At 39.2% G+C, this 7,940-nt stretch overlaps 1 long non-coding RNA gene across 16 annotated transcripts; it reads right to left on the reverse strand.

The window, feature by feature from the left end:
- Positions 1-364: 364 nt before the first annotated feature.
- Positions 365-7,582, reverse strand: LOC133908337 (uncharacterized). 16 transcript variants are annotated; one of them, XR_009908189.1, is made up of 7 exons: positions 5,997-7,582; positions 5,672-5,748; positions 1,944-5,572; positions 1,345-1,481; positions 1,099-1,217; positions 678-1,009; positions 365-549 (listed from the first exon to the last, which is right to left on the reverse strand). It is a non-coding gene; the product is annotated as an uncharacterized LOC133908337 (long non-coding RNA). The 16 variants fall into 16 exon arrangements; XR_009908187.1 differs by having other exon boundaries at positions 1,944-5,575; XR_009908195.1 differs by having other exon boundaries at positions 1,944-2,053; positions 2,230-5,575; positions 5,672-7,582.
- Between the last annotated feature and the right edge of the window lie 358 nt (positions 7,583-7,940).

Here is a 7,940-nt window from a genome sequence, read left to right on the forward strand (position 1 = left end):
GATATTAGTGTTATTAATTGTTGGAAGAGATGATAGCATAGCTGCAATAGGAGCCATACATAAGGTGGATGGATATAGAAAAAAGAGCAACCGGCATCCTTTGTGTTAGCATAGACATGATGTTTTCGAATTCGAGTGAGCAAAGTTCCTAACCATTGTTCACTAATATATGAAGAACTATTTAGACTGATCATGTAATAATGCCATTAGACTGATAAATACATTAAAAGTTTATGCATTTATTGACATACTATTACTATGGCAGTTAAAAGATTTAAGTTGCCTTTTGAAGTTAAAAGATTTAAGTTGCTTTTTGAAGAACATATCCTATCTAAGGCGTCATATATTTAAACAAAGATAGTAATTCTATGAAAAATTAGAAATGATGATATCATCTCCGAAATGGAAAGTAAAAGAGCATCGAGAGGGGGATCCGCTTGTCAACTAGTAGTGTCTAGACCACAAAGGACACAAATAATGCACACCACAGAATGGACCTGCCATTTTACGTGCTGTATCTTCGTTTCTTTCGTTCCATTTTCCTTCTTCCTGCCGAAAAGGGAAATAAGAGGAAGCACCAACAGTAAGCTTGTAGATTTCATGGCCCTAAGTTCTGAGAATATCCTAAATACTACAAAGAAAACTACGCTCAAGAGATAATAACTGTAAATTCTTACCCAATAATAAGAAATCAATCTTATCCCTGACCTAATTGAGCTCCATCCATGTTTCATACATATATCCACCACCCCATATTATGTGCGCATCGATCGATCAACACTGTCCCTCAGCATGGCACGCTGTTTGTACGTTGTTCTTGACAATGCTTCCCATCTCTTTCCGACTTTCTTACTCGGCAGAAGAGATAGCTGAGCTTGACAACAAATTAGAATCACTGTCGCTATCATTTTCTTGTCCCTGGTCGTAATTCATAACTTCACTGCTGCTCGTCTACCCTGCCCGGTCTTGTATGGTACGCAACGCACAGCAACTCCTGATCAGGTTTGAACTGTGAACCATGTGGCAGCCGTCAATGATACAATGATACAGCGCCATAGGCAGAGTCCGGTCTGAAAAATCATGTGAACGGTCACGCACCTCTGTTGCATGTCGTCTTTCAGGTGTGACTTTACTGGAGACTTTGTGTCAGTATAACTGTCCGTACAGCTCCAGGTGAGTTGAACTCTTCATTCTCCATGTGTCCAAGTTCATACTACCTGTAAACATATAGAATTAGCAGGCAGCATCTATCATGTCTGTATAGTACTGCCGATGTTGGCAGCATGAACCATAGTATGTTTTTTAAGGTAAATACAGTGCACTTGGTAAGTGGTGTCAAATGACCTCACATTCAGTACCCAATAGTCATTGGAATACTGAACACCTGTGGACCGGACTGAACCGTCTTAGAGTTCCCAACAGCAAGTGACTGACACATACTGCTTCAAGAAGGTACGAGAGTAACTGGGAGACTCGTTTGGCTGCATGACAAACAAACAAGAAACGTGAGCAACACAGCATGCACCGAAAGATTCTAAACAGTCCAACTGGCAAGTGCTTTGTACAGTGTAAGCCCAGTCTATTTCGGCTTAATATATGGCACGTCAGGAACCTATTCGCAGACCTGGACCATCCCAGATTTTGGGAAGCACGCCCGTCCTAACATCAATTTCATGTTTTTAGATCATTTTAATCATATTCTTTTTATTAATTTCTCGTTTTTATTTTATTTTTTTCCATCTCTAATAGTTTTCTTTCGCAGAAATCGTGAAAGAAAAAGAGAACTCTGTATTAAAAGGAATAACATTAAAAATTTCTACCTGATAAGAAAAAAAAATCGTTAAAACGATAAAAAACAAAAATTCTGTTATAAAAAGATTCTGAATCATAACGAGAAACCTTTAGAGATGGGAACTCACCTCCATTTAGAGATGGGAACTCACCTCCACGCAGCCAGTTCAGCGGCGCCATGTTCAGGAGCCGTCCTTTTCTATTCGCCCATTACATTAGTGATGTCTACTGAGCCCTGGAAGCGAAACGAGGAGCTGCACTTCTTCACAGGGGGCAGAAATGAACCTTGTCAATTTGGGTTCTTTGGTTAGTTTACAACAAGAACTTGTATAGAATTATACAACAGATAAAACACAACATATATGCCACACACCTATCACCTGAAGTTCTACATACGAGAGAAAAAACGTAAATACAAGTATATGGAGCAGAATCTACTTGAAGAAAAGGCCCATCTTCCTTCCACTTCAGTCTCCTCTCAACAGCCTGTTGAACATGGTTCAACTTACCGATAGCTCAACGGTTACCGAGCTCCAGCGGTTATCGAAATTCGCGGTAACCGTTTGAAATTTGAATAAAATTCGAACAAAATTCGTTTGATAAAATTTAAAATTTAGGAAAAAATTCGTGAAATTGACCTCTCGGTAACCGGTTGAATTGGATCGATTACCGAGCGATTTTCTCAATCTATCGAGCAGTTTTCTCAAATTTTTCGCATTATCAGTAACCGCTCGATTTTATTAGTAACCGCTTGATTTTAACGATTCATAAAGTGGTTTTCTCAATTTATCAAGCGATTTTCTCAATTTTCAGTGAAGTTAAAAAAACCCAAAAATTATCTCAATCTTGTAAAATCAATAACTAATTCATGTGAGCTTCAAATCAAGTAAAACAAATTTAGTTGGTTTTCTTGTAACATGATCTACATGATAAAAGTATTTATACTCATAAAAAATTCAAAATTTTCTGTGAGGAAATGTATCCTGTCTTTTAAAAAGATATGAACTCGTGAATTAGTTATTGTAACATACAGGATTGTGTAAATGTGTTGCGATTAGATTAATTCACAACTGTCCCATCATACTTCAAAAATTAGTAAAACTATTTTTATTAGTTTATTTATACTATGATTACGTAGAAAAAATAATAGTAGACATTAAAAAGTTAATTACAGTGCTGTTTCTTAACATATTCACTTTATGCTTGTGAATTTTGTAAAAATCATAGAGATTAATAAAACTCTAAATAAACTGAAATCAATGTTAAAGATCCTCTTAAGATTTATTCTACACAAGGAAAATATGTGTTTACATATTAAGCTTTTCCTTAATATGAGTTAATAACTGAGCCGCACACTTCAATTTTTTTTCATTTTTTCAAACTTCCTCTCTATAGAATATGATGCAAACGACATTATTTTTGAAATATTTTTTCACAAAAGATCTTAGAATTGTGTCCAGTTTTTTTTAGGATTTTTTGATTTTTTTTTTATTTTTTTAATTTAAATTCGGTTACCTTCGATTTCTGAAACCGAGCCAAAACGAGATACCCGGTTATCGCATATTTTGATCGGTTACCGTTGAATTTTTGAACCATCCTGTGAAAGGCAGATAGCGTTGAAATAGTTTAATGTCAGCAATCAGCTTGCCGGATTTTCTCTCCTCATGCCTAAGGTGCATGACACAAATAGGCGGTGATCCTGGCGGCAGCCTGCCAGTCACGATCATGGAGAGCCCTACAGGGTTCTAAAATTAGTTAAAAATCGATCGATATTTGTAGAAATTGGACAATTCGGTCCGCACCGAATTCAGAAGTTGACCGGTTTTTGAATTTGAACTCAAAAAATTCAAATCGGATTTAAAAAAAATTCCATAAAAAACTAGAGACAATTCTATGATTATATGGGAAAAAAATTTCAAAACAAGTAGATTGAAAAAAGACCAAAACAGTGAAAAGGTGGATATGGGCTAAATACACAGTGTAAACAACCCGTTTTGGCACGTTTTGGCACAGTACAAATGTCCAAATATAGCAAAGGTCATGCCAAAAATATTCTTGATTTTTTATAATTTTTTTCCCTATGATATATGCATGAAGTAGATGATACCATTAAATAAAACATAGCAAATCTCATGTCATATTTGTTTCTATTTTTTCTGATTTTTTATTTTCCTTGAACTTCACTGAAATTTGAAAAAATGCGCCCGGTAAATCGATCAATTCGACCGGTTTTCAATAAAATTGTTTGAAATACGGTCAATTCAGAAAATGCGGTCGGTTTTAGATACAATTCGATCGGCTTTCGGTTCAAATCGAGCGGTTAACAAATGCCGATTTGATCAGATTTTTTACCAATTTATGAATTTGACCAAGCGAATTTTCCAATATTCACGAAATTCGGAAATTCGCGAGGTAGCAAATTCGGCTGTTTGATCAAATTTGTAGACCCTGAGCCCTGCTGCTAATATATTTAAGTGTGCACTAAAGTTGTACTACTATATAGTGAAGCAAACAGAAGCCTGATTTAGGACTCAGTGTATTTTCTGCTGACATTAGATTATAATCAACACCACAAGCAGATGTAATCGAAAACTCTGTTGGACGCCCATATGGAATATTAATCTGGATAAGGCATCACACATTGTTGTAAATTGCACTTCATATTTAACAAGCAAAATACATGCACAGGTTAAACTGAATATGTCAAAGGAAAGCACTTTTAGAGACAGAGTTGAAAGGTAAAACAAGGTGCCAAACTAGAAACTTCAAATACCAAGCAAAACAGTGTTAACCTGGATGTTTATTTTGCACGACTCTGATAAATTAAACTGAATTATAGTTGCAAAACAAAACAAAAAAAATCAAAGAACAAGGTTACTTAGCATAATTGTGGGGAAAATAATGCTAAGAGATAGTTTGTCTATAAGTGCTATTTAGTATAATAATTTTGGGGAAAATATACTAAGAGATAATTGTGGTTACTTAGCATAAGTGCTATTTAGTACATCAATTAAGTAACTGCACTAATGTGCATGAACCATTTCAACTCTGTCAACGTTTTCTGACGGGAGTTTGCCAAGCTCTGGAAATGTAAGGGACACTTCATCGAGGAAGCAGTGCCCAAACATAAAAAAAAAAAAAAATATCAACACACCTAACAGTCAGATATAAAGGGCATGATGAGGCAAGGTTTTGAAAATCGTCGTTACCAAGCAGGTTTCTGATGGTAACTCATCTGTACAGACCCTATAACACATTATCCACGGTGAAACTTGAAGAAGAATATGCCAGAAGCCAACTGAATGCTGGCACAAAACTCCCTGTTCCCAGAGGAACCCTGGAAACAGCCAGTTTATGGCCGAGCCAATTTATTTCCCCATGTATACTACAGATGATATCTATACATCAAAGAACACAAAGATCATCTAGTTCGAGTGTAATAGACCATATCCTGGACTGATAAATCCAATATCTTGAAAACATCTGGGTTAAGAAATTTGCATCCATGTGGGATTCAATGAATCAACTTAACCACTGGTTTTCCTTATGCCCATCATGGGAAATCAATGTGCTACTTAATTACTGAAGAAACTAATAGATTTCATCAGCAATTTTCGATTGAACTTTTCTCAACTTAAGTACTGCTAAAGAGTAGGCACATACAGAAATCGCTTGCTGAAATTTCTGTGACAAGAACACCACGCTGCCCATTACATTTAATGCTAAAACCTTCCCACTTTATTGCCAAAACAGCAGGTTCCCACATGTCTAAAAATCTGAGCTGCTGTTAGAGAATTCGATTTTTCAATAGTTGTGTGATATCAGAAGAAAGTAAAAAGAATATTTTTTTATGTGTAATTGCAAATGATAGAGAACATACAGGCAGTTGGACTTGGAGTTCATAGGTCACGTGCCCAATTTCACGAGTTTCCTTAATAAGCTCCTTTGTTTCAGGATCTGCATCACAGATGGTTACTCAAATTCTGGAAACAACTTATGCAATGCTCTACTACATTACAAATTATCCAGTAAATAAGTATCACATAATTGCAAATATTGGTTTACTTAAACAAAACTATAGAAGTACCAGTGTTCTTGGGAATTAAGGAAATATAAGGATATCAAACTGTCTCTTTAGCGTAGGGGAATTATATTAGATGCTCCATCATCAGAATGATACTGGAGTAACCACTCTTCAAACTTACTGTTGGTGAAGCCTTTCAGTTTTGCCCATTGGCCAATATACCATTAATTTTGCCCATCAACTGTATCAGCAGCACATTGGCTTAACATACAAGACCTCTGCCAGCATTAGATCGAGTACCCAAATCTTTATCTTCTATTAAAGTTGAGTAAAGAAAAGAGCTACAGAAGCGCCACATTATCTCAAGTGTTTTGTGACATTAAAATAAGCACTCAAGGAGGCAAAATGCATATTTGAAGTTTAGAGTATGAACCCTACCATAAAGTTAGAGTATTCTCTTTTCAAGACTAGACTATCTGTCAGGCGCGGGAACCAGAGGCGGGAATGACAGAGTGAAATCAGAGTAAGAAGAAGAAGCTGGCGCGAGAGGCTTCGCTGCCGTGCACGTATTGGCTTGTGTTGGGGTGTGTGGGGCCCAAAGGGCTGTGTGATTGTCTGGGGGTTTATAACCGGACATTGCAACTCTGTTGATGGTATGAAAAAAGCAGTGAACTTTCCCCAATTCCTTCTTCTTCCTCACATCAAACCTATCGCTTTATTTTGCTTGCTCACGTCTCGGTGATCCTCACCGACAGCCAAGGGTAGGAACAAATGGTATCAGATTCACCGGTCCTCGACGCGCAACAAATGGTATCAGATTCACCGGTCCTCGACGCGCACTTTGTCCTGGTTGATCAAGGCATTCCTTCAGCTTGAGCAATAAATCCGAGTGTTCACCGGTCCTCGGCGCGCACTTTGTCCTGGTTGATCGAGACATAGACATCCCGTAAATCCAACTTCGGTTTGCACAGCTTGACGTGCGATCACCATGGCTCCACCCAAAACCATCCACGTAGACATTGTTTGTCCTGCAAGCCATGGAGGTAGCGGAGAAGAAAGTTGATGGCATGTGGGAAAGGATTTTGGAGAACCTGACCATGTTGGTGGCACGGATCGGGAGCCTCAATGCTGCACAACAATAGATGCAGTCGTATCAGTATCCAATAATGTATCGGACACGGATACTCCTCGAATACATATCCGAGACATAAGATTTTTATGATTTTTTAATAAATAAAATAATTTGGATACTTCTCCGATACCTCCTAACTAAAACCCCCTCCTCAGCCCTTTATACCTCCTACCTGTTGCAATTGCACGAATCTCGCCGCCCCCACCTCCGGCCGCCGCCAATCGCCGCCTCCGTGCCGCCGGCCGCTGCTCGCCCCCTAGCACTCACCCCCAGCCGCCGCTCACCCCCTAGTGCACGCGCCCCCGCCACCAATCAATACCCCACCTCCTGCCTCCGTGCTGCCGCTCGCCCCTCTTGGTGAGTGAGTCCATCACCCCTCCTTGTCTCCTTCCCTTCTCGCTCCTAAGGATTCGTCATGACGTTGTCTCCTCCTTGTCATGTCCTTAACCTAGCTACCTGATATTTATGATCTGTTCATTCTAGACTTCAAGTATTAGAACCCTGTTGTACAATATTTATGGTATGTTGAATTCTGCAACGTATTTTGGCATGTGTTGGTGTTGCTACCCTTGTGAATATGTGAATCTATGTGTATATATATACACCCACCCCACCCCGACCCACCCCACCCGCGCTAGCAGGCTGCCCCGCCCTAGCCCGAGCTAGCAGGCCACCCCACCCTGCTGCGCGCCACGTGGCCGCACCAGCCGTGCCTGCTAGCCAGCACGCGCCACCCCACCCCGCTTTTGCCTAGTGCCACGTGCTCGCCTGCTCGCGCCTCCCGCCGCTCAGTAGATGTCCGGTAGTGTCGGTAGTTATTCAGTAGTGTGAAGTTATTTAGTTGTGTTCAATAGTGTCAATAGTTTTATCAGTAATTATTGTTCAGTAGTTGTTGGTGGCTAAGTCACCAAACCAGGGGAAGTCTTCAGTCAAAAGAGAGAGAGAGAGAGCCGAAGGCAACGAGATGCGACACGTGTTTATAGGGAGATGTGT

The sequence above is a fragment of the Phragmites australis genome, chromosome 1 (assembly GCF_958298935.1).
Source record: "Phragmites australis chromosome 1, lpPhrAust1.1, whole genome shotgun sequence".
In the NCBI taxonomy this organism is placed as follows: domain Eukaryota; kingdom Viridiplantae; phylum Streptophyta; class Magnoliopsida; order Poales; family Poaceae; genus Phragmites; species Phragmites australis.